Source organism: Lycium ferocissimum, chromosome 10 (assembly GCF_029784015.1).
Source record: "Lycium ferocissimum isolate CSIRO_LF1 chromosome 10, AGI_CSIRO_Lferr_CH_V1, whole genome shotgun sequence".
NCBI lineage: Eukaryota > Viridiplantae > Streptophyta > Magnoliopsida > Solanales > Solanaceae > Lycium > Lycium ferocissimum.
In genome coordinates, this window is record NC_081351.1 from 19,696,322 (window position 1) to 19,722,873 (window position 26,552).

Consider the following 26,552-nt stretch of genomic DNA (forward strand, 5'->3'; position numbering starts at 1 on the left):
ATTCGGCATACACTCCCCCAATTTCGCCTGCGAAATTATTTTTTTATTTTATGCTGGCCGAGCGGGGATTCGAACCCGTAACTTCATATATTCTTCCACCTTTCCAAGCAAAGGGCAAAACTTAAAGACCACAAATATGAAGGGCAAAATTTAAAGACCACAAATTTGAGGGGAAAAATTTAAAGACCACCCCAAACGAAGGGCAATCCGCGCAAAAAAATGTTTCTTCATTAGCTCTCTGAACTAGGCCTTTTAAAAGTTCAAATCTAAGTACCAATACGAAAGTATCCCTTTTGTGCAAAATCACCCGTAAGTCTTTACCCCATGACTCTTTACATTAGTTCTGCGGTAGAATTCGTAAAATAGGTGAAAAGTCTTTAATTACTTTCAAATGATAAATGCTTCCTTTTACTGCAAGGGTCTTGCATGAACCTGATTCGTACAATATTTTGTATATCCCACTTTTCACACTCGTCTTTGGTGTCTACACCGAGAAAATCACACCGGAAGCGTCCTCCACTGACAAGAAGATTCGAGGAAAACTATTGGTCTTTTTGATGACTCTCATCTTAATCTTTCCGGATTGTTGAGAAAAAGAAAATTGAAAAAATAACTTCTCTCCTAGCTTTTATGTTCACTTGTAGGTTTCTTAAACAGTTTTAGAAGAAAATACTCCCTCCAGTTTAATTTATGTGAACCTATTTTTTTATTAGTTCGTGTCAAAAAGATGACCTCTTTTTATATTTAGAAACACTTTACCATGATTTATAGCCACAAAAAATATATGTGACTCATTTAACACCATAAGATTAAAAGTCTTCTCTATTTTCTTAAATTTCGTATCTAGTCAAATGAATTCACATAAATTGAAACGGAGAAAGTATAACTATTCTCGAAGACTTTAGACAAGTTGAATGCGGGTGGACCTATAGGTATCTTCTTGAAGTGCTCGAGCCTCGAGCACACTACTGTAACCCTATTGCTTCTGACTCAAATCTATGTTGAATGACCACCCCAAAGACTAAAAAGTAAGTGGGTGCAGCATTGGTTAGTATTTCCTCAGTCTCAAAAGATTTATCGCTTTTTCATTTATAAGCCGTTTAAAAAATATTAATTATGAGAAATATCTGACTAATTTTGTTTGTATTTATATTTAAGTTATAGTCTCTTTCTATTAAATGTTTACTCTATTTATGTGTAATCTCTCATTAATGACAAAATTTTTCTAAAGGTAAAATGGAAAAAAAATAATTAATTGTGTCTCGAACTTCTGAAATGATAAACAATTTGATATAACTATTTTTATTAATCATGATAAATAATTTAAAACGGAGGGAGTAAGGTGGACGAAAGAGCTCCTCAATTTTATTTTTTATTTTTATTTTTATTTTGTGTTGCACGACTTCTTTTTTATGATGATTTGATTTAAAAGAAGTTGTTAAGTGTCTATAATCATACTAGACAAGCTGAGGGGCAAGAAATCATTGCAGTTGAAAAAGCCCTGACGTCTAACACACGTTAACGTTTTTCACATTTTATGAGTACTGGAGTGAAACCATCACCGAGAGTGGGGTAGGTGAATAGATGGATGTGATTTTAATGATTAATTAAGATAGTAAATAGATTAGAAATACTATTTTTTGTTCTTATTTTAGTCCTTTTTTGGCCTTTTCCGTGTCTAGTGGTTGGAAGTATAGTATAGCAAATTTTCATATGTAGTTTTTTAGCCGAAAAAAGCAGAAAAAAATGAGAAGAAAGTAATGGTTGGTTTTTTTTTCCCTTTTTAAACGTGTTTTCATCATGTATTATTCAAATCAAACGCAAGTACATCGGTAATGAGGGATGGAGGGAAAGTATTCCACTCCATCGAACCAGACGTAGAAGCAGATGCTCTAGCAAGACAATGAGCAACTTGATTTGCTGATTTCTTAACAGACGACAAAGAGAAAAACGGTAACTCTTTGAGAAGAGTTTTACAATAAAAAACTAAAGCTTCAAAATAAGAGTAGTTCAGCAAATCTCCTTCCAGAGCTTGCCTCACGAGTAGATTATCAGTTTCCACAATAAGCCTCGTTGTACTGAATCGCTCCTTTAACCAAGTAAGAGCCTCGTGCGCTCCTATGATCTTGGCCAGCAAAGGGCTAGCAACACGGCCGAGGAATATTGTTTTTCCAGCGATGAATTGACCCAAGTGATCACGTAACACCATGCCTACCCTTGCCAAACTTGTATGGATATCATAAGAGGCATCGGTATTACATTTGATTATGGAAAGCGGAGGCAATTCCCATTCAATAGTCATAGTATTCACTGTAGCAGTAGTCGTCTCGTCTCTCAGATTGGAATTTCTCCATTCCTCTAGCTCTTTCTTCGCACTGTACAAAGTAGCAGTGGGCGCACTTTGCTTATTATTCTAGCATAGATTATTTCTCGCTTCCCACGAGCTCCACAAAATCATGATTTCTTCGTCCATTCTTGTTTTATCATTCCTCATTCTCTGCTTCTCAAACCACTCTATAAAGTTCCCTGTTAAACCATGCCAACCAATATTTGATTGAATCTAACATTGCTTTGCAAAATGACATTCTACCAAGCAATGTTTTAAGGTCTCTGGTGCTTGCAAACATCGAGGGCATATTGAACTAACTACACATTTCTTCTTCGAAAAGTTCTCACATGTAGGTAAAATATTTCTTAAGGCTCTCCAAATAAAGTTAAGCACTTTAGGAGGTAATGAGAGGCTCCAAACGAACTTCCAAAGCTGTGGGTGCTGCTGGTTCGGTGCAATATTTTGATTATAAAGGAGACGATATCCACTCTTCATGGAGTATAATCCTTTGCTATCCCATTTCCACATCCATGTATCTCTTCGGGACCTAATATTCAAGGGAATTTGTCTAACCCCCTCTATCTCGGAGGCATTAAAGAGGGTATGTAGCAAATCCCAGTTCCATTCTCGTACATCTTGTTTCATCAGATCGGCTACTAGCAAACTGTCTCTCCCAAGAAAACTAAAGCTTTCAACATAACTCGAATCATCTTTAGGCAGCCATGGGTCAACATGGACCCTCGTTGTCTTCCCATCACCAATACGTTAAAGACATCCTTGGTTAAGAATTTGTTTCCTTCACACAACTTCGCCATACAAAACTAGGATTGGAACCTAGCCCCGCGTGGAGAAAATTCGATTTAAAGTAGTACCGAGCTTGAAAAACCTTACTCACGAGAGCCTCAGGTCTAGTCAAAAGATTCCATCCTGTTTTCACGAGCATAGCGAGATTAAAGCGCGGAAGCTCTCGAAAGCCTAGCCCCCCATCTTCCTTACGAGCACACACTTTCTGCCAAGATATCCACTTAATTCCACTTTTTTCCCCTGTTCCCGATTTCCACAAAAATCTATTCATGGCTCGTTCAATAGGTGTACATATGTTACTGGGAATCAAGAACATATTCATCAAATAAGTTGGAATTGCTTGAACTATAGGTTTGAGCAAGACTTCTTGGCCCGCTCGGGAGAGACTAGTACGCTTCCAACTATTCATTTTTGAGGTTACTCTATCTTGAATATAGCAAAGACTGTTTTTTTGCTTCTTCCAACCACTACCGGCAAGCCAGGATACTTTCCAGGAGTTCACCTCTTTAACATGAAGAATATCCGCAATCTCGTTTGTCACACCTTTATTGGTGTTGCAACTGAAATAAATATCAAACTTTTGGAAATTTGCCCGTTGACCAGAGGCTTCCTGATAAATTTCCAAGCACTGTTTAATAGTTGTCACCTTCTCCTTCATTGCTGTAAGAAAATATATAGCGTCATCCGCAAAAAATAGGTGTGAAATAGATGGTGCTTTGGTACATATTTTAACATGATGAACTCGGCCCTGAACAAACATTCTCTTCAATAACGCTGACAAACCCTCTGCGACTATCAGAAATAAATAAGGCGACATGAGATCACCTTGCCTCAAACCTCTTGTTGGAACAATATTTCCGAATTACTTGCCACCATGACTAAATTGATCATTAACCGTGGTTGCCATCTTCATAACTTTATTCACCTAGCCCATACAAAATCCCATCTTCACCATCATTGCCTGTAGAAAACCCCATTCAACGCGGTCATAAGCTTTATTCATTTCCATCTTAAGCGCCGCATAGCCAACTTTTCCTTATGTTTTCCTCTTTAGATAATGCATAGCTTCAAAAGAAATCATTGCATTATCCATAATGTATCGTCCTGGAATGAATGCGCTTTGAGCCTCAGAGATTATGAGATTCATACACTGTTTCATTCGGTTCGCTAAGACTTTGCAAGTGATTCTATCAACAACATAACAAAGGAGATAGGCCGTAGATCTGAAACAAATTCAAGTTTTTTTTTTTTTTTTTTTGGTATTAACACAATTTCACGTATGATCACTACTTCTATGCCACTAGCTATCTTCAGCTTGGTTCCCCTTCCTCGACCGGAGAGAGCTTGCTTATAGAAATAAAATAGGCCGATAAAAGAAAAACAAGGTGCAACGAGCTCTCCGTTCGACCATTCGTAACTAAGAAGTGCTCTGACCTTCGGGGACTGAACTCCAATAATTTTTTTTAATCTCACGTAATTTCACTTGCCCGTTTCATTTACGCATCTGAGGAAATCATATTCGAACCCATAATATAACTCACGATCTCGTTTTCACGGTTTAAGCACAACTCCGATTTACTTTACACACTATAATATATTGTAAAGTCATTAAATTATTTTTTATCTTAATAAAGTAACTTAGTAGCTATAACACTAAAGGCATAAAAACTACTTTATCCTTATTAGTATAATTGAACATTGTGGCTTGACCATCTATAAATAGATTGTTCATAGCCTAGAAAGACATCATGCATGTTCCATTATGCTTATCACCCAGAAAATCTATTTCCATGGCTAACCTCCTCTACTTTTCACTACTATCTTCATTCTCCTTTTTCTCGTAATTTCTTCGGCCACCGGAGAAGTTGATGAATACGCGTTTGGAAAATCTATAAATAGAAAATCCAAAAAAAGGGAAAAACTTAGCCATTTCAAATTCTATTTTCATGACATCCTTAGTGGCACAAAACCAACATCAATTATGATTGTACCACCACCAAAAAACACCACAATCACAGGTTTTGGCATAATGAACATGTTGACAATTCCCTAACCCTAGGACCAAAATTGAGTTCCAAGATTATTGGAAGGGCACAAGGTTTTTATGGTTCATCTTCACTAAGTGAACTAAGTTTATTAATGGTCATGAATTTTGAATTTATTGAAGGGAAATATAACGGTAGCTCGTTGGCGGTGCTTGGCCGGAATCCGGCACTCGAGACGGTCCGGGAGATGCCGGTGATCGGTGGCAGTGGTCTTTTCCGATTTGCTAGAGGTTATGTTCAAGCAAGGACTCACTCATTGGATCTGAAAACTAAGGATGCTACTGTTCAGTATGATGCTTATGTGTTACACTATTAAATTGTTTTTATCTTATGTTAAGTTTATTTAATTAATTTTGGTCATTTTCTTACATTGGCTGCCAGCAACATTAAATGATTATGTCTTGACAGCATAATCTTTGTCAACTTTTCTGTTTTAAACTTTTCATATCTAAGGGTCAAATTCAAGTAGAGCAAAAATCATGTTTAGTTGACGTCTTTTTATGTATTTAAGTCTTTGGTACACAAAATTATATATTTCACTCATCGTGTGCGAGATTCTGATAGGGAGCGCTTCTTCCTTAAATTTGCCTTATGTACATGATGCAATTCTGATTAGTCGGGACAATAAAACGAGTACCAAACACTACGTGCGAAACAAAAAAAAAATAGTGAGAAAATAAAAATGAAAAGATTTAAGTTATTTTCCATCGACAAAATAAAGAAATTTTATGATATTACTATAATATAATTTAACGGGTTGTAACGTATTACTTTTATCTCAATTTCCAAAGTAAAAATGTGCATTTTATGGCGGTTTTAGCAGCGTTTTATGGTCTTTTAAAACTACCGTAATCGTCGCCTAAAACTAACGGCGGTTAAAACCACCCTAACATACAAATTATAAGTTTCATTATATAACGTGCATTTTATGGCAGTTTTGGGCAGCATTTTATGGCGGGTTTTTTGAAACCGTGGTAATAGTGTTAATGGTGGTGCTAGAAAACCGACTTGTCAGCTCATTATGGCGGTTATAAACCGCCGTTATACCAATAAAAAACCGCAGCAATCGTTCCAGTTTTTTGTAGTCATCGACACGCATTGACTTGGCTAATTATCACATCGCACGACAAGTGATGTGTGTTACCAATATGAACTAAAATAACAAAAAAAAAACATTCTTACAATCTAAGTTGCGTTGACTCTTCACTTTCATTTTTAGACCAGATTGATTCTTCAAACGCACTACTTTTTAGGTGTCGACACGTACTTTTGTCGATGTCTTTGAAGAGTCCGAGCAACATAGCTCACAACTGAATGGTAATATAATAGCCTATATAAATATTCTATTTTTATTTTATCTTATTTCGTTAAACTTGCATTGATTTTAAGAGATTGTAAGTTTTGCAAGACAACTTTCATTTCACGTGATTAATCAAGCATACTCCGAAAATTTTATTATGGTAAGTTCCTTGATAACTCGCTTGGTACTGGAGGGTTTTCTGCTTATATCACAACAAGGTGATGCTATAACCTATTTGGTAAAGTGTTTTTTGTTCCCACCCAGCATGAGATGAGATATTCATTTTGGAATCCCGACTGTAACAATCCGGTCGGTCGTTCTGAGAACATATGCTCTGTTTTGCATATTGTCTATTTCAGAAGCTCTGTAATAATTATTTTCACTTGCTTGCAAAATTTGAAATCAAACGGATATCATTTGGTTACTTTGATAGAAGTTTTCATTTTGGAAATCGTGATATTTAATTATTTGAATTAATTGTTTGTTTTGGGACAACCTGTTCCGATTGGTGATCTGAAGGCTTTGTTAGATTTGTAATATTATTTATGACATGTAAAAATTGATGGAGCTAAATTTTAGAGTTCCTTTGGTTGGTTATTGACAATTAAGTCGGTTTTAGAATTTAGTATGCCTATTTATGGTGAAAAGATGGTCATGGGAAGAAGTAAGATTCAGATTGGAAATTGGTTGATTCCGTTAGCTTTGTATTGATGGTTATAGCTTTGTATTGATGGTTATGACTTGCAGGGATGGGTGACACGATTCCCGAGGCTTTCAGATGTGTTTTTGGTAAGGAAAAGGATATTTTAGAAATCCTTAAGTTAAGAAATAAAGAAGTTTGACCAAAGTCAACATTGGGGGTAAATGAGCCTTTTTCGAAGTTTCATCGATTCTAATAGGTTTGAAATGTGATTTATCACTTAGTCGAGTCGTTGGCTCGGTCCTCAAGAGGTTCGGAGTGTGATTTAAGTGGTTGGTTGTGAAACTAGCTTTTGAGATGATTTGGAGTTGACCACGGTCAACATCGGGTCAAGAAGATCCCGTGTCGATGTTTTGAAAGATCAAACAAGTTTGTATGATGATTTTGGACTTGTCCGGAAGTTTTGGTGAGATTCCGATGAGTTTCGGACGGATTTGGGTTGTGTCGCGCTCGAGTTTGAATTTTTGGCATCGTTTCTTTGGCCATAAACGGGTATCACATTGAGAAAATGACTGTTGATTTGTGTCTTGATTGAAACATTAAATCCGCATCGCAATTACGAAGCAATAGCAAAAAGAATTGTCGAATTTCGACGTCGTATGAGGGAGTTATGCCCATTTTAGTGTCGGAGAAGTTGTTGTGTCTGGTGTGGTCGTGGGTGAAAAAAGGCCGCACGTGCTGTCCGCAGGTGCATAAATTCCACGTGGCAGTCCGCAAGTGTGGAGTTTTGGGCCGCGGAAGCGGAAATCGTTGAGTACTTAAAATTCAGACTTCGTCCATTTAGTATTTTGAGCATATTTTGAGTTCTAGAGCTCTGTTTGAGGTGATTTTCGAGGCAGTCTTCTCATCTCAATGAAGGGGTAAACATCTAACCTTCATCTCAATGAAGGGGTAAACATCTAACCTTTATTTTAGTGTATTCCCAGGATTATTTCCCTTGGTTATCGTTTTTATTTGTATTTGGGTTGTAGAAGTTGGACTTTTGAGCCCTAAGGATAAAAGAATGAAAAATCTCAATTTGGAGTTCAATTCATGGATGGAATTGGGCGATTTTCTGGATCTTGACTATATAATTTATGGGTAAACCGATTTTTAAATAAAATTCCAGTTTTACCCTTATGCGCTCGGGGTTGCCTTTTTGGGTTCAGAAATAAATTATAGCAATGTGGGTATCGTTAGACTCGTTTAAACTCGTAGAGTACTGGTTTGAATAGATTGGACCCAATTTTGCAATAAAATCACAGTTTTGACCTTCGGGGCTTGGGATTGGCTTTTTGGGTGACTTTTTGTACCGAATTATTATCATAGCAATATGGGTGTCTACGGACTCGTATACTTACGTAGATTATGTATGTGAACATTTTGGGATAGTTCGGAGGCTTTGAAGAAGGGCAACGCCGTGTGTTGATCGCTTGAGCTTTGGACATCAAATCTAAGGCAAGTTGAGACTTACTAGACCCTTTATGTAGTGTTATGTGTGGATTAAAATAATTAAAGGGCGTAATGGAAAATTGGGGGTCCCGTATTCATGAGGTGACGAGCACTTGTGCGAGTACCGGTGTAACTGCATGGGTTACTAAATAAATATGCGAAGTGACGAAAATTATGTGATTAGCCTTCGGGCCATGAAGATGGTGGATAAATCCATTAGGTTGGTATGATTGCTGCTTATTTGGGCTATGATGGCAACAATTGATTGGTTACTTGTGAATATTGACTTGATTTGCATTCATCACTCCACTTCTCATCTAAACTATAAAAAAGATATATTTACTTGATATTGTGCATAACATGGTGTACGCATATCCATACATACTTTCATGTTCCCCCATGGGTCACGTGAAACCTATTGAAGGAGTGTGTGTATACCAGTGCGGCCATTGCATTGCATATTATTCACTTGCATTTCATAGATTCACTTGCATCTCATGCTATTTATGCTTGTATGACTTGATTTCATGTCTTATGTGTCCTAATTGATATAAAGATGGGGTCTCTATACGTAAACTTGTCATAATTGATAGAAAGATGAGATCTTTATACCTATAATTGCTGGAATAATTGAAGCTTTATGACTATAATTGTCTTAAATGAAGAAAAGGCTAAACCTTTACGATTATACTTAGAAAGGAATAGACTTTATGAATTGATCTAGTTGTAGATATCTTCTTTACTTATTGAATGCTCATTAACTGTGGACTTGAAACTAAGCAAGCAAGAAGAGGAGTATCGGAAGTACCAACCCTCATCATCACTATAGTTTAGGGTCGGTAAACGATGCTGCTGGGTACACGTGCTTCTCGTACTCACTCTACACTTGCTGCACCTTTTGTGGGCAAGTCCCGATTCGGGTACGAGTAGAGGTCGAGATGCTGTTAATCACTGAGGCCATACCATTAGAATCTAGGGTGAGGTGATGACGGTCCCACGGCACCGGACTTCTTCCATATCTTTATTTTCTGTCTCTCTCCATTTCGGACAGTGTTATATAATAATTTAAGACTTGTATTCAGGATTAGTAGCTCTTGTACTCATGACTTCCAGATCTTGGGAAGGTGTTTGACTTAGACTTGTTCATATCAATTTATTAAGACATATTTAGTATGTTGGGTCATTTTCCTTTAATTTCCGCCTTAAATTATAGTTTGAGGCTTGCTTTTTATTGGGGTTAGCCTACGGGTTTGGGTAGGTTCCCTCACGACACAATAGGATTTTGGGTAGTGACAAATTCACCTAAGGTGCCCTCACAGCACAATAGAATTTTGGGTCGTGACACCGATTAAGCAGATTCTCACCACGTAAGGTCATTAAAGGAGGAAGCTTTTATCAGTTTTTTTCATTTCAGGACACAAATCTGAAACCTCTAATTAAAAATGAAGAGATCCTATCCATCCTACTACATACAATCCTTGATGGTTATTTAGAATACTTAGCATATAAAGACTACAGGTTGGGCCTAAGAGAGACCAACCTAGCCTTCTTTACAGAGAAATGACATACATAGTCGTCCACCAAACTAATAGACAATAAATGTATTTTCTGTATATTAATGTATAATATACACTGGGTATGTTGTTATTTTGCTGTTGTAATGTACAATACACATAAAGTGTATATTTTTCCTATAAAATAATGTATATTTTTTGTATACATGGCTAGCGATGTAATTATTTTAGGCCGACAGACCAAATGTGTAACTTGGCCCGCTCCTCATTATGGACAATAATGGTCAATAAATGCTACTTAATTACAAAAGCATAACGTTTGGCTACATATCCAGACCGGATACTTAACGCCTGAAGTTCATTACTACTCCGTGGCATTTGCTTCGGACTCTTTGCTTCGTGTGCGTGTGGAATGATTTCCTTCGGGTTCTCGAATGAATTGCATCTTAATCGTCTCTGTATGACACATGTCAACACCTTATCCTGCCACATGTAATATCTTTTTTACCCTATACAAACTTATGCCATGTAAACGTGATCTATTGGTGTAAGAATTTCATACAATGACGATGTATATAATTTAAACTCATTTGTTGTTACGTACAATTGATATAAATAATACATTGTCAATAAACATAACTTAAACTCGAAAATAAATAAATTAAACTGATTTGGTAAAACATTGGTTAATTATAGCTGATTAGGTAGGAGTGTCCCCATGTTCTTTAAATTAAATATTGTTTTTTAAGTTCCTACTCATGATCACTTAATTCCCTTCGATAGGAAAACTGACTTTATAAACAAACTTTCCTGTCATAACTTACCGATAGTGTTAAGTTTTCTTGCAATAAAACAATGCAAATCTGACAATTTAGAACTTCAGACAAGAAAGCATAACATTTAGGCTTTTTGTTTTTGAGATTTTGTCCCAATAAATATGTTGTGAAAGTAGTATTTTCTATCACAAAGATAAAGGATCTCTATATAAACCCTTCATTCCCCTTCTTTATTCAATCTCACAACTTCAAAACCAAGGGACAAAATCACAACAAAACTAGCCTTACTAGCAAGAACCAATAGAAGGATTTTCGAATTGAAGTACAAGAAACCAACACGTCGGTTCTTATTACATTCATATGATAGTCTTGCTCTCTCCTGAACTCTTCAAGTTCAGCCACCTACCACCAGTCACCTCTTAGTCAGATCGAATCAAAATGAAGTAGGTTCATTCAGCAACTTCAATAACAGTTGGATCTGACTTCTTGCACTTGTTAATTAAAACAATCACGAAGAAAACTAGCCTCACTAGCAAGAACCAATAAAAGGGTATTTGAAGTACAAGATAACAACATAACATTTACATTCGCCAAGAGTCTTACTCGTTCCTGAACTTTAATTTCGAGCAAGTTCAGCTACCATCCTTTGAGTTAGATCGACTTACGATAAAACATATTCATTCAGTAACTTTCACAAAATCAGAATCTGATCTCCTGTGGCGCTTGTGAATTAAAAAATATGGCAAAATTGGTGGGGCATGTAGGAACAGGTCTTGGTTTCTTTTTAATAGGCATTTGACACTTACTCAACCATATTAGACTACATGCTTTGCACCCAAATGGCTACACTTCTTTACTATGGTTCCCAACTCCAAAAATAAGGCATTTAGAACTTTTCTTGATTATGTGTGCGACCTTAATTTTCTTTTTTAGGGAACTTCTTAGTAATCACCATCTTCTAAATTCAAATGGAACAATCCCTTCTAACTATCTTCATTATCTTGAACATTCATGTATCTATTTATCTTTATTTATTTATGCATTTTCTCCATGTTAATTGACAAAATTACCCCTTCAATCCAAGCCCAAAAAGGACTTACATATTTTCTTGCATCAATTGCTTTTGGCCAAGAACTTTTTCTATTTCATCTTCACTCAACTGACCGTAATGGTGTTGAAGGACAATACCATTGGCTTCTACAGATAGTAATATTGTGCTTTTATTCACTACCCTTTTGGGAATTCCATTTCCCAATAATTTCTTGAATAATTTTGTGAGTATTATGTTTCAAGGAATTTGGCTTATGGTTATTGGTGTAATGCTTTGGACACCAAGATTTACCCCTAAAGGCTGTTTTATGAATTTGGAAGAAGGATTACAAGTTGTTAGATGCCATGGACATGAAGCACTTATGTAACGATCCATTTGGTCGTTTTAGGCATTTTATTTCTTTGTCCCAAAATTACCCTTCCCATTGTTTCATTTCAGAGTTTATGATTTGCGAGGATGGGTAGGAATTACTTATCGACGTAAGATCGAGAGAGTACGAGTCTTTACCCTAATCTAATTAATACGACTTGAACATCTTTATGTTATAAGCTGTATTAATCATGTTTCTTAAGAAAACGAGATATTCTAAGAATATAATAGATTTGATAAAATCTTGAACTACATTATAACTTTTGTTCTCATAATTTAAAGTGGATTAACTTACCAAGTTATGTTCTTTCTAATTCAAACCCACCTTATTTGCATTTATATTAAATGTAAGTAAATTAATTTTTTTTGCCAAAAACTCCAATTGCTATTATATCGGATTAATTAAGTCACCAAGTTATGTTCTTTCTAATTCTAACCCACCCTGATTGCATACATTAAAGGTAAGTAAATTAATTTTTTGCCAAAAACTCCACTTGCTATTATATTGGATTAATTAAGTCACCAAGTTATGTTCTTTCTAATTCTAATCCACCTTAATTGCATATGTTAAAGGTAAGTGGATTAATTTTTTGCTAAAAACTCTACTTGCTATTGAGTTCCTTCCATCTAACTACATTTTCATATTGTAGTAATCTTCACAAAATTTTTGAAAGCCCCTATAAATACAACTATTTCCTCTTCATTTACTTCACTCATATTACTCAACAATATTTTTTCTTCTTTGTCTCTCTCTTTTTGGGTTCTCCAGCAATCCTGATTGAACTAGCAAGCGTCTGTACTCGCGCTGTGCTTCTTTGAGTTCTTTTCTTAGCAAAGTCACCTTGGCATTAAATTTCTGTTCCTTCTTCTCAATTTTCATGAATCTTACATGGAGCCTTTTATTCTCTTTAAGGGGGAGATCCTGATCTTCCAAGTCACATGCATGTGGTAGTGGTTGAAGGTGGATATTGAATGGACTCAGGGTCAAGTAGATTTACCCTTAATCCTGCCTATTATTTCAGAATTTCAGGTTCTATTTGATGAATGGACTCATATCTTTTTGCGGTTGCATCTGATCTTGAGTCCATTTATCAAATAGAACCTGAAATTCTAAAACAACAGGTAGAATGAAGGGTAAATCTACCTGATCCTGAGTCCACTCAAAATTCGCCTTCAACTACTACCACAAGTGACTTGAAAGATCTGGTCCTCCTCCTTAAAGAGAATAAAAGGCTCCATGCAAGATGCTTGTAAAATGAGAAGAAGAAAGGGGAATTTAATGCCAAGGTGACATTGCTAAGGAAAGAACTCAAAAAAGGATAGCTCGAGTACAAACGCTTGCTTGTTTAGTCAGGATTGTTGGAGAACCCCAAGAGAGAGAGACAACCTATATACACAACCCACAATCCAAACAAGTTGACTGAGTTTTTTCATGGGATATTTCAAGTTGAATGCTTCATTAACTGAGTCATTAAGTAAAGAGATAAATGAACGATCCTTAAGACTATAGTAGGATGGATCAAACCTCGGCATAAGCCTATGGCAGGTGTAGTCCTTATAATTAGCAGATATGCTGAGATGGGTGTTGACAAATTAAGGGCTGGAGATAGCAAGCCAAGATTTTGAACCACACCTTAATTTCACGAGTGATTTCACCGGTAACTTTAAGAGGATTTTAATGATGAGCTTTGTTAGCAGAACAGGGACTCTGTTAAAGTCCCTCTTCTAGTTCTCAATACTAACGTTAGACTATTGCCATATTTTTTAATTTTAACTATATAGAAGAGTGAGTTTGCTCACTTTTTTGTCGTCACTCACGACATTTTCGCAAATAAAGTGAATAGTGAGGATATACGGCCCTACAGATTTTAACATCAAATTCATTCGGTTCGCGTCATTCAAATAAATACACATTTGCCATGTGTGTGTATGATGTTAGCAAACAGTCTGTGCCATTTCGAAAAGTGGGTGCCTAAACGTGGCCCCACTGAATTCCAAATCAAGACCATCAATTTCTTTTTCTTTCTTACTTAAAAAAAAAAAAAAAAAAAAAAAAAGGTAGCATGATATCAACTGTAATTAATTATTTTGTTACGCTACTTTCAATTAAAGTAAACTATTCCTTCCGGATAAAAGAAAAAAAAGTGTCTACTTAGCTGTTTTTTTGAGTCAAAAAAAGTATTCACTTATTAAATCAAAAAACAATTAACTCTATCTTTTCAAATTTGCCTCTATTAAGTGTTATGTGATCAAATCACAATGTCTATTTAATTAGGAATAGTTAGTCAATTTACATTTTTTTTGAGTGAATAGTTTTTTAAGGGGTGTATAAATGGCTAAATAGACTCTCTTTTTTTATCCGGAGGTAGTAATAGGTTCAATAGAAAAATTATATATGGAATTTTAAAAAATAAGATTTTTTTTTTTAAATCTTATAAATATTAAATTAAGATTATGTAATATACCTAAACTCTCTTCCAATTAAAGAACCAAATAAAAATGGCATACTAAAAATAAAAATAAGATACTTGAATTGAAACGGAAGAATTAGCTATAAATTTAAATAGAATATGTATTATGAACTAATAAAATTTTAATTTATTTTTCAAACTTACCAAATTAAAATTTGATAAACAAGTGTTACTTTGGGTCCAATTTATAATACTGACAATATAATCTTTTTACATTTTAAAATTAATCAAATCAATTTTTCATCTGTTATAACAGATTGCTTGCATTATTTTTCAAATTAGTTCATAATTGTTAATACTAATATTATTTTGTCTCAAATAAGAAAGGGAAAGGAGTTCTTTTTATGTAAATTGTCTCTTTTTAAAATATTAATGAATTCCATGTAATATTGTATTGACAAATTTAAGTTTTCACAAACTTTTTGTGCACAACCAAATATAATACTATGATATTCTTTTTAACTATTTGGTCCCATAATTATATATTCTAATTAATTTGATACATAACTATAAATCGTAAATAAAAAAAGCTTGATAAAAGAATTTAAAACTAAAACTAGATAGGATAGTCTAAAAATACGCTCATGATCGAAAATTAAATGTAGTATTTTTCATTATAGTGACTTAAATAATACTTTTAATTATGCATCATTTTATCAAGAACAAAGAACTGAAAAATAATCATCGTATCATGCTAACATTCTTTTTTATTATCATTAAGATAAATTACAGGCTTAGTTTTTGTCACGCCCCGAACCATGGCACAAAAACACGGCACTCGATGCACTTCTTGCGTGTGGCCAGAAGCGAACCACGTAGCTTCTTTGAATCATCATAAAGGGGCATAACGTAGAGCGAGAATATAACGTGAATGCATGATGAGCCTTTATAAAACGTAATAAGTCATAATACTTAATAAAATTACTCGTTTAAGCATGAGTGCGGAAATAACATGAATGAGCCAAAAATGGCTATACGACTGCGAAAGTCGACATAACATAATCGACTTGTCTAATCTATGAAACCTCTATCATGGAGTCGACCGAAAAAACATGCTTGTTTGGGACAAGGCCCCCGACATACCTTAGATGCGTAACTAATTATAAAATAAAGAGTTGACTAAACCCCGAATGAGATGGGGCTCGCGGTAAGGGCGATACGAGTCTTTGGCCCTGCGGCGAATACGTCGTCCCGTAAATCAGTACCTGCGTCGTGAAATGCTGGCCCCCAGCCAATAAAAAGGGACGTCAACACACTGAATGTACTGGTATGTAAAGCAGCGAATGGAATAACACGGGACATAAAAATAACGATAAGAGCGAAACCGAAAGCACGGACATGAACATGAGGCATGAGCATGAGCATGAGTACATATATATATATATATATATATATATATATATATATATATATATATATATATATATATAAGTAAAACATGATAAGTAGGGAGAGCGTTTCATAAACCGACATGTGATATCACCGCGTGGGTACGTGGAGTACGGTACCCTCGCCGGACCGGCGAGCCCCCATACCTTGCCGGGGTATAAGGTGGTAAATCACCACGTGGGTACGTGGAGTACGGTACCTCGCCGGACCCGGCGGAGGCCCCCATGCCTTGCCGGGGTATAAGGTGGTAACGTGCACGATGGATCCATTCGGTGTAAAATTAAGGTATCGTCTTATGCGGGCGGAGCGATCCGCGGCCTACGGTGGCTACGTAGTTTCGAGGCTATACGAGCCTTCTCGGTAATTTGTGCAACTCCCAAAAACATGAACATAATATAGTTGGCTAAGAAGCCCATGATTTTAAGTGAATTAACTTGTACTTGTCTTGTAATCATGATTTCACGAAATAACTTGTAAACATGGTTTCATGAAATAACTTGTAAATATGGTTTCATAAAATAACTTGTATTTAGCATGTATGTATCTTGAGTCATGGTATGAACATAGTTATAAAATACAATTGCATGAAAACTTGTAGACATACAGGATATTCATGAAATAAGCATTTTTATTCAAAAACATGCATGCATACAAGAACCCATGGAATACAAGATATGGGTTTTCATAGATTACGGACGGATTCTCAATAATCATAAAGAAATATTAAGAACACAATGATGGAATTATAACAATTCATACATAATATAATCATGGACATGGACCTAGGGTTATCATGAGCATGGTATAGAAACCCTAGTTTTAGTAGAGAATCATAATTTATGGATTATGAGGTGTGGGAAGAAACAATAATGTTCCCGCGTAGATAGTAACTACACATACCTTAGTCGCTCCAAAACTTGAATTAAAGACTTGAGCTTTGAAGAAGATTTCCAAAAATCTTGAATTCTTGAACCTTGAGATGGGTTTTCTTGAAAACCCTAGTTTTAGGAATGATGATTTCTTGTTTAGATCATTAGAGTATATGTTAGAATTGTGTTAGAATAATTAGAGTAGGCTTACTTTGGTGTTCTTGATGATGGGAGAGGGTAGGAGGTCGTTCTAGGGCTTGAAGGAATGAAAAATAATGATTAGAGCGTATGGACGAATATATACTGTTACGGAAAAATAAATTTTTTCGGCCCGGATTAAATACGGCGTATTTCAAAATACGGGCCGTATTTTGAAATACGCCGTATTTTGAAATATGGACAGCACTTAACTACGTTTCTGTAAAATGGCCATAACTTCTTGCACAGATGTCCGTTTGACCCCCATAATATACCGTTGGAAAGGTATTTCAATGCTATACAACTTTCATCAAGGAAGTTTTCCCAAATTTCAAATACATTTGGAAATACGGGTCGTAAAACGAAATACGGTCCGTATTTAACCATGTGACATCAAAATGTCAATTTCCAGAATGTTCAGAAATTCTTGGTTTCAGTTTACGATTTGAAATACGGGCCGTATACTGAAATACGGTCCGTATTTAACAATGTAAAAATTCTAGAATGTCCGTAAATCGTGGTAACGCATTTACGACTTGATTTACTACTCGTAAATTGAAATAATCCTCGTTCATGGGGCGTAAACGCCCATCTTACAACCGAACAGAAAATTCCAACCCTCACATCCTTTATCTACTTCTCTAAGTCTAGGATCAGGGTCAAAGCTTAGGTCAAAGATACGGGGTGTTACAGCTTTTTTCAAAAATGAGTTAGACTCGCTCCTCCGTTATAAATTCCACTACTGAGCCGAAAAAATGAAAAGTAAGCTCTTCAGCATAACGACATATAATAATTCATCCTTATAAAATTATAATTTCAGTTTATGAGCAAGAAATTGGAAGTAATGACCTTTAGGACAATAATGCATAATGGCTCATCCTCATGAATAATAATAATAATAATAATATTATTATTATTATATTATAATTATTTTAACTATATAGAAGAGTGAGTTAGAAGCATGGATTTAAACCCATGCTTCGTCGTCCGTCGTCCATTAAAAAAAAAAAAAGGGTGGGCCCCATACTAAACAACACCAAGCAATATATAAAAAATAAAAATAATAATAAAAAAAAAGTAGAACCCACTATCGCCAAACTCACGGGAAAAAAAAGTGGACCCCATAATATCAAGCAATATCAAAAAAAAAAAAAAAAGTGAACCCCATATTGAAAAAACAAACAATGTCAAAAAAAAAAGTGCAGACTTTGTATTCGTAGCAAACACTAATATAATAAAGTTTTAGATACGGAGTACAAACTATAATGTTATATTAATCATGTTTTTGAACATAGTATATATATATATATATATATATATATATATATATATATATATATATATATATACATAAAAACAAGCAGTAAACTAATAATGTCCAAAGCATGGGTTTAAACCCATGCTTCGTCGTTCGTCGTCCATTAAAAAAAAAAAAGGGTGGGCCCCATACTAAACAACACCAAGCAATATAAAAAAAAAAAAAAAAAAAAAGCGGAACCCACCATCTCCAAACTCACGGAAAAAAAAAAGTAGACACTTCGATTAACAAAATCAAGCAATATAAAAAAAAAAAAAAAGTGAATCCCATATTAAAAAAAAATAATGTTAAAAAAGAAAGTTTAGACTTTGTATTCGTAGCAAACACTAATATAATAAAGTTTTAGATACGGAGTACAAACTACAATGTTATATTAATCGTGTTTTGAACATAGTATATATATGTATGCATAAAAACGAAGGCAATCTAATAATGTTCCCAAAAAAAAAAGAAGGTGCGCCCCATATTAAAAAATCAAACAATATTCGTATAATTTCCAAAGTATCCCATTAAGTCAATAATGATGGATTCATTACCACATGCGTATCAATCCATTAGCGGAAAGCAAATGAAATTATTGTACAACAAAAAACATGGACCCCGTATGTTATTGCTTTTCTTCAAAAGGTTAAGTAGCCAAACCATAATTTTCTTTCTTTTCTTATATTAGTTTGAGATCTAATCTAGATATTTAACTGTTATATTTGCTATTCTGTCATGTCATTTATTTGTTATGTTTACTAATTAAATATACTTAAAATATTATATTTTAAAATAAGATAGAATTTAATTACTTTTTCATTTTTATTCTTAGCCTGATAAATGTGAAAAGAGATTAATTTCATAAAAAAAAATATCAAATGAAGATCAAATAATGAATAAGGTAACTTAGTCAAATTATAATTCTAATCGACGTTTTCTTAAAAAACCATGCAAAAGACAACATGACAAGTAAAATGAGCTAAACCGAGAATATTTACCAAAAATTAAAAAAATAGTATTTCTTCATTTAAATAGAAAATCAATTTCTACTTTGTTTCGTTTTAAACATGTAAAATTAATTTAATAATTTGAATTAGAATTATCCAAATCAAAATTTGATAAAAAATAATAAGTATTTTACACCATTAAATTAATCGAATTAAAATTGAAAGTATCAACTGATGCTTAAATATTGCTATTGTTTTATCTCAAAGAGAGAAAAATAGTTTCCTTTTAAAAAAGTCTTCTCTTTTAAAAAATATTAATAAATTTTTGCCGATTTTGTATTCGTAGCAAACACTAATATAATAAAGTTTTAGATACGGAGCACAAACTACAATGTTATATTAATCGTGTTTTGAACGTAGTGTGTGTGTGTGTGTACGTATATATATATATATATATATATATATATATATATATATATATATATATATATATATATATATATAGTTCCAAAAGCTCTTCATTTAAGCTTCAACTCCACAAAGTTGGAAACATGTTTTATAAATCTACCGAAATACGGTAAAAATTCGGCAGAAATTTAACTCGACTTTCAAATTCTTCAAAGAAATACACACAAAGAACAGTTACTCTCTCTCTCTCTCTCACACACACACACTGTGTCATAAAAGGCTGAGAAGGAGCAGAAATTTCAGAGTTTATAAAAACCCAAACTAGGACAGTCGCTGAAGCGAGAAATTGATAGTTTGCACGACCAAATATCTATCGTAAGTGATGCCTTATTTTCGTCTATAGGATAGATCAAGTTATACCTTATTTTCGCCAATAGGATAGACCAAGTTACTTTACCTGTCCAAGCTAGCGTTTGCGGAATAATAAAGAAGAAGAAAGTAAGGACACAATAATTTTTACGTGGAAACCAACCGTCTCACAAAGGGTGAAAAAATCACGACCTACACCTCTATAGGATTTTTTTCAAACTCCACTACAACTGTGAGTCTTTGCAAGTTCAAGTTACAGACTCTGTAACCTAGGAAGTAAGATCTTGGTGGACAAAGTTATAGATTTCACTCATCATATACGAGAGAGTGAGAAAATTCTGATAGGGAGCACATTTCCCTTAAATGTGTCGTACACAATGCAATTCAGATTAGCCTGGACACTAAAACGAGTATCGAACATTAGATGTGAAACAAAAAGAAATAAGAGAAAGTAAAAACAAGAAGATTTAAGTTATATACCATCCACAAAATAAAAAACTTTTATAATGTTACTTAATATAATTTAACGGTGTGTACTTCCTCCATTCACTTTTACTTGTCCAATATTCTAAAAATATATTTTCACTTTTACTTGTCACTTTTAGTATATCAAGAGAAGATAATTTCTTTTTTCCAGTTGTACCATAGTATTAATTACTCATTTCAGATATCTTTCAAATTCATTAAAAATATGCACCAATTAATATGAATATCATAATAAATTAGCACTTCAATTATTATTTCTTAACAGTGCAAAGTCCATAGTGAGAAAATAAAAGTGAAGGGAGGGAGTAACATTTTACTTTTATCTCTATTCCCAAAGTCATCGACACACATTGACTTTGGCTAGTTATCAAATCACACGATAACATCACTAGTGATGTGTAAGCCTGTCAACCGGTCCGATTGGATCGGTTCAAACCGGAACTGGTGGACCGGTTTACAGGTCAATTTTTTTTTTTTTAAATGTAGCGTTGCTGACTGGGCTGGAAACTCCCCTTTTGGCCCCCCAACCCCCCAAAACCTTTTTTTTTTTTTTTATTACACTTTAACCCATTCCCGACCCCTATATAAATTCCTCTCCATTTTCAATTTTAATCCACACCAATTCACTCTTCTCTTTCTCTCAATTTCTCTCAATTATAGTTACTTTGCAACAATTAGCCACTTTAAATTTCTCTTAATTAAATATTATAAAGTTTGATTCTAGTTTCAATTATTAATTTTGCAATTATAAAAAAAATTGTTAGTGGAGTTAGTGATTTTGCAACAATCCGAAGTAGTTCCAAAGCTTTGGTGGATTTGCAATTCTAGCCACCTTCACTTTGTTGGAAATTAGTCCAAAGAATTTGGTACCTTCGTTCCAACTCTATCTTTATTTTCCGCTATTTAATTTATGCAATTTAATTTACGCAATTTAATTTGTTGCAATTTATTTTCTTGTGATTTATTTGAGTGTGATTTAAATTAATTCTATTTAATAATGGCGAAGAGATTTAGACGTGGTGCCAGTAGTAGTGGTATTGTTAGGGGTGGGCATAATGAGGAAACATTTGTGCACGAAACACCTAATTTAATAATGGCAAAGAGATTTAGATGTGGTGCGGTAGTAGTGGTATTGTTATTGGTGGAAATAATCCACTTTTAGAGAATGAGGTAATGCAACAACATTATACTGGCACTTTTAATGAAATTAATGATGATGATGACACACAAGCCCTCGAAAATCCCATAGGAGATACAGGTCAACCGCCAAGAACTCGTAGTCCAACCGCTAAAATTTGAAAATTTATGACTAAGAATAAGGAAAGACAAACATCTACATGTAATTTATGTAACCAAGAATTTATTTTTAGGCAACTAACTTGTAAGGATGGTGGAATGGGTTCACTAACGAATCATATGAAAGGTAAACATAGCGATGTTTGGAGAGAGCAAACGGGTTCAAATGTGGGGGGTATTCAACAAACAATAGACCCACGAACCGGTAGAAATTTTTGCTATGACAAGAAAAAAGAGCGTGTAGAAATAGCTAAAATGGTTGCTTTTGATGCTTTATCATTTTCCTTTTCTTCGGGTTTGGGGTTTGTTACTTATATTCAATGTTGTTATAATCCGTTATTTGAGGGTATTCCTAGAAGTACTTGTAGAGCGAATATTATAGATTTGTATAAAAAAAATATAGATTTTATTTGCGCCATGTATTTAATTCTTTAAATTGTAGTGTTTTTCTTATAGCCGATTTGGATCTTAGTCTTAACAAGTTAGATTTTTTGCTATTACATGTCATTGGATTGATGATAATTGGGTGATGCAAAAAAGAATTATAGCTTTTTTATGATGAAGGGAAAGGTCGTCATGATGGAAAATTTTTAGCGGATTCAATGTCTACTATTATGAATTTTTTTAACATTTACAGAAAAACACTTTTTATTGCTTTAGATAATGCTTCTAATAATACAAAGGCGGTTGGTCTTTTAAAAAGGGAATTAAATCCTCCGCTAAAAAATATTTTTCATGTGAGATGTAGTTGTCACATTTTAAACTTGATTGTCAGAGATGGTCTTAACTATTTTGAAGATTCTATTCAAAAAGTTAGAAATGCGGTAGCTTTTCTTTTTTTGTAATGCTAATAGGCAAAAAATGAGAGATTTTAGGAATTCTTGTGTGGAAAATGGCCTTAGACCTAGGAAAATTCAAGTAGAAGTTGACACTAGGTGGAACTACACTTACATTATGTTACAACAAGGATATGATTATAGGACTCCCATACAACAAGTTCACAACCATTTTAATACGGATAGTGATGATTGGTTAAATATTACCGATTGGGAAGATGTTAAGGAATGTATTGAACTTTTACAAAAATTTTATAATGCAATTCTTGCTTTTTCTAGACAATTCTATCCCACGGTAACCGGAATTTTAGCCTACTTAGCAGAAATAGCTAGAGTTTTACATGAGTATAAAGATAAATCCGGTTATCAAGCGGCTATTCTTAATATGACAACAAAATTTAAGAAGTATTTTTTTCCATCCCAACTTTATTTATATTGGGTTCTCTTTTAAATCCTTATTTTAAAATGTCTTATACTAGAGCATTGGTTGGTCAAATTTATAACTATTTAGAAACTGACGAGGAAGTTGAACCATCTTTAAATGAAGCCGAGCTCGCGATTGATGCCGAGTTTAGAAAAGTTTTTAGTCATTATTCTAATTTGGAAGAAAGTGTTGCACCCGTTGCTCCACGCCCTACTACTTCTCAAAGTAGCAAAAAGGGCTTAAAGGGTTTGTCGAATTTAAAAGTTTTACATTCACAACCAGTTCCTTCTAATAATGCAAACTTTGATGAATATCACCTTTATTTGATGTAGCCAAATGTGGATATCAAGGAACTAGATGATTTGGACGTCTTAGCATGGTGGAAGAGATACAAGGCGAGTCATTCGGTACTTTCAAGAATGGCTCGAGATATCTTTACGGTTCAAATATCAACCGTGGCTTTGGAGAGTGCATTTAGCCAAGGAAGACAACAAACTGGAGACCATAGACACTCATTATCCAGATTTAGCTTGCAAGTACTAGTGTGCATTCGCGTTTGTATTAGATCGGAGCGACGCAATCAAAACTTAGAAGCGGTGGAAGGCGAAGAGGAAGAGATTGAAGATTTGATAGCAAGTGGAAGACTTTGAAGTTATCTCCATGACCGAATATGATATGGCGGATATTAGCCAAATGATTGACACTTTTTGATTTTATTATCTACTATTTCTTTGCAACTCATGTATTATTTGTAAGTTAAAAAAAACTACAACTTGCAAATAAATGTTATCCATGAATGAATAAAATATATGGCTCATTGAGCTTTCTTCTATTTACTTGTATTCATATTTTTACTTATATTAAGTTAGGAATATACCTAAAATATACTAAGAATATACTTATAATATACATCTACTTAAATTAAAAACTAGAAAGTTATATACTTGAAAAATAACTAAAATATACTAAGAATATACTTATAATATAAATATACTTAAGTTATAAAATAGGAATTTATAAACTTAGAAAAAACTTAAGTTATAATACATATAACTTAAACATATATAAGTATATATATTATACATATAACTTAAACATACATATATTTATTTAATTTATAATACATATAAGTTAAGTTTTTACTTGTTAGTTAAGTTATTTATAAGTTGAGTTTTTTCTATGTTTGTAAATTTCTATTTTATAACTTAAGTATATTTATATAAGTATATTCTTAGTATATTTTAGGTATATGTAGTATAACTTAATATATATATATATATATAGATATATATATCTATATATATATATATATATATATATACATACACATATATCTTTGTTAGTTAGTAAATATATAAACTTTACTTATAAAATTAACATATATAAATATACCTACAATATACTAAGAAATACTATAATATATATATACTATACCAAAAAAAAAAAAAAGGGTTTTTTTAATGTTTGGACTGGCTGGTTCCGGTTTCCATGTTTGGAACCTGTTAACTGGAACCGGTTAACCGACAACCGGTGGCCGGTTCCGATTTTTAGACCGGAAACCAGCTAGTTTTATAATCGGTTACCGGTCCGGTCCGGTCCAAACCGGTTAACAGGCTTAGTGATGTGTGTTAACAAATGAACAACAATAACAAACAACATATTCACAACTAAATGGTAATAGACTATATAAATATTCTTCTTTTATTTTACCTTATACGCATTGATTTTAAGAGATATTGTAAGTCTTGTGAGAAAACTTCATTTCACGCGATTTAATTTTCAGGTATACTTCGAACATTTATTATGGCAAGTTCCTTTATAACTAGATTTGTACTGTTCGGTTTTCTGCTTATACCACAAAAAGGTAATGCTATAGCCTATTTAGGAAAGTATTTTTGTCATCACTATTCATTTTGGAACCCCGATTAAATGGATTCTCGCCTTGTAACGTCATCAAAGGAGGAAGCTTTCTATCAGGAGTTTTTTCATTCCAAGACTCAAATCGGAGATCTCTGATTAAAAGTGGAGAGATCCTATCCTATCCATCCTACCACATACAACCGTTGATCGTTATTTAAAAAATTTGAAGGATGTAGCATATAAAGACTCTAAATTCGGCCTAAAAGAGAATAGCCTAACCTTCTTTATTCATAAATTGATATAAATAGCCGTCCATCAATATAATGACCAGCATTTCTTTTTTTGTATGTTAATGTGTAATATACATCAAACATACATTTTTGATACAAAATAGTATATATATATTTTTTATATTTCGCTAGAAAATGTAATTATTTTTTGCCAATTGGCAAAATATATAACTTGCCCTTCTTTATTTCCACTTATGGAGGCTCTTAATATTAATAGTTCGAATATCAATATATTACTCCGTAGTGCTTTTGGTTTTATTTTACAATTGCTTATGTACAAATTAGATCTGTTTCATATAGATTTTTGATGAAGTCTTTATATCATCTGGACACTTTCTACACAAAAATTCCCGCGGAAATAAATCTATTAGCATTGATCTATCCATTCCCAATGTCAATAAACTCTACCAGATTTTGCTATAACGGTGTAGTCAATTTTTTCACTAAAGGGTTCAATATATATATATATATATATATATATATATATATATATATATATATATATATATATATATAAAAGTAAATATACGAATAAAGCAATGAGATTACTATGTAACATTAAAAATGATGTTGACGCTGTATATACAATTAATTTTTTCGATGAAAAGGATTCTAATGAACCCCTTATGTCCGTAGGTTTGCCCTTCTCACCACTGCCAACCACTACCATCTACTACCATCACTCGAGGTTACTTTAAGTTAAGATTTTTCCCAATATTTTGTTGATCCAATATTTAATTACTATTTTAATTTTATATTTATTAAATTTCAAGTATAAATAAATTATACGCATTCAGACAAGTTGAAGTGGCCCTAACGTTACTCGATTGAGATTGGATAAGAGAGAACACATACTTATTTTGCTTTCCTCAATTTGTGGATGTTACTGATTATGCAGGAGCGTGTTAAAATTGCAGTGCAAACAAAGAAAAGCACCCACGCAGTATCTTTGTTTGGAAAAAAACATGAAGGAAAAAGAAAAGGAAGTTAACTTACTTTTTTATAGATGCTTCGAGGTTGTGTTAACTTACTTTTGATAGATGCTTCGAGGTTGTGTTAACTTACTTTTTATAGATGCTTCAAGGTTGTG

The 26,552-nt window shown here is 33.7% G+C and overlaps 2 pseudogenes; both read left to right on the forward strand.

The window, feature by feature from the left end:
- The first annotated feature begins 4,943 nt into the window (after window positions 1-4,943).
- Window positions 4,944-5,529, forward strand: LOC132034691 (dirigent protein 19-like; annotated as a pseudogene).
- A 6,109-nt stretch (window positions 5,530-11,638) lies between these two features.
- Window positions 11,639-21,584, forward strand: LOC132033331 (uncharacterized; annotated as a pseudogene).
- The last annotated feature ends 4,968 nt before the right edge of the window (window positions 21,585-26,552 follow it).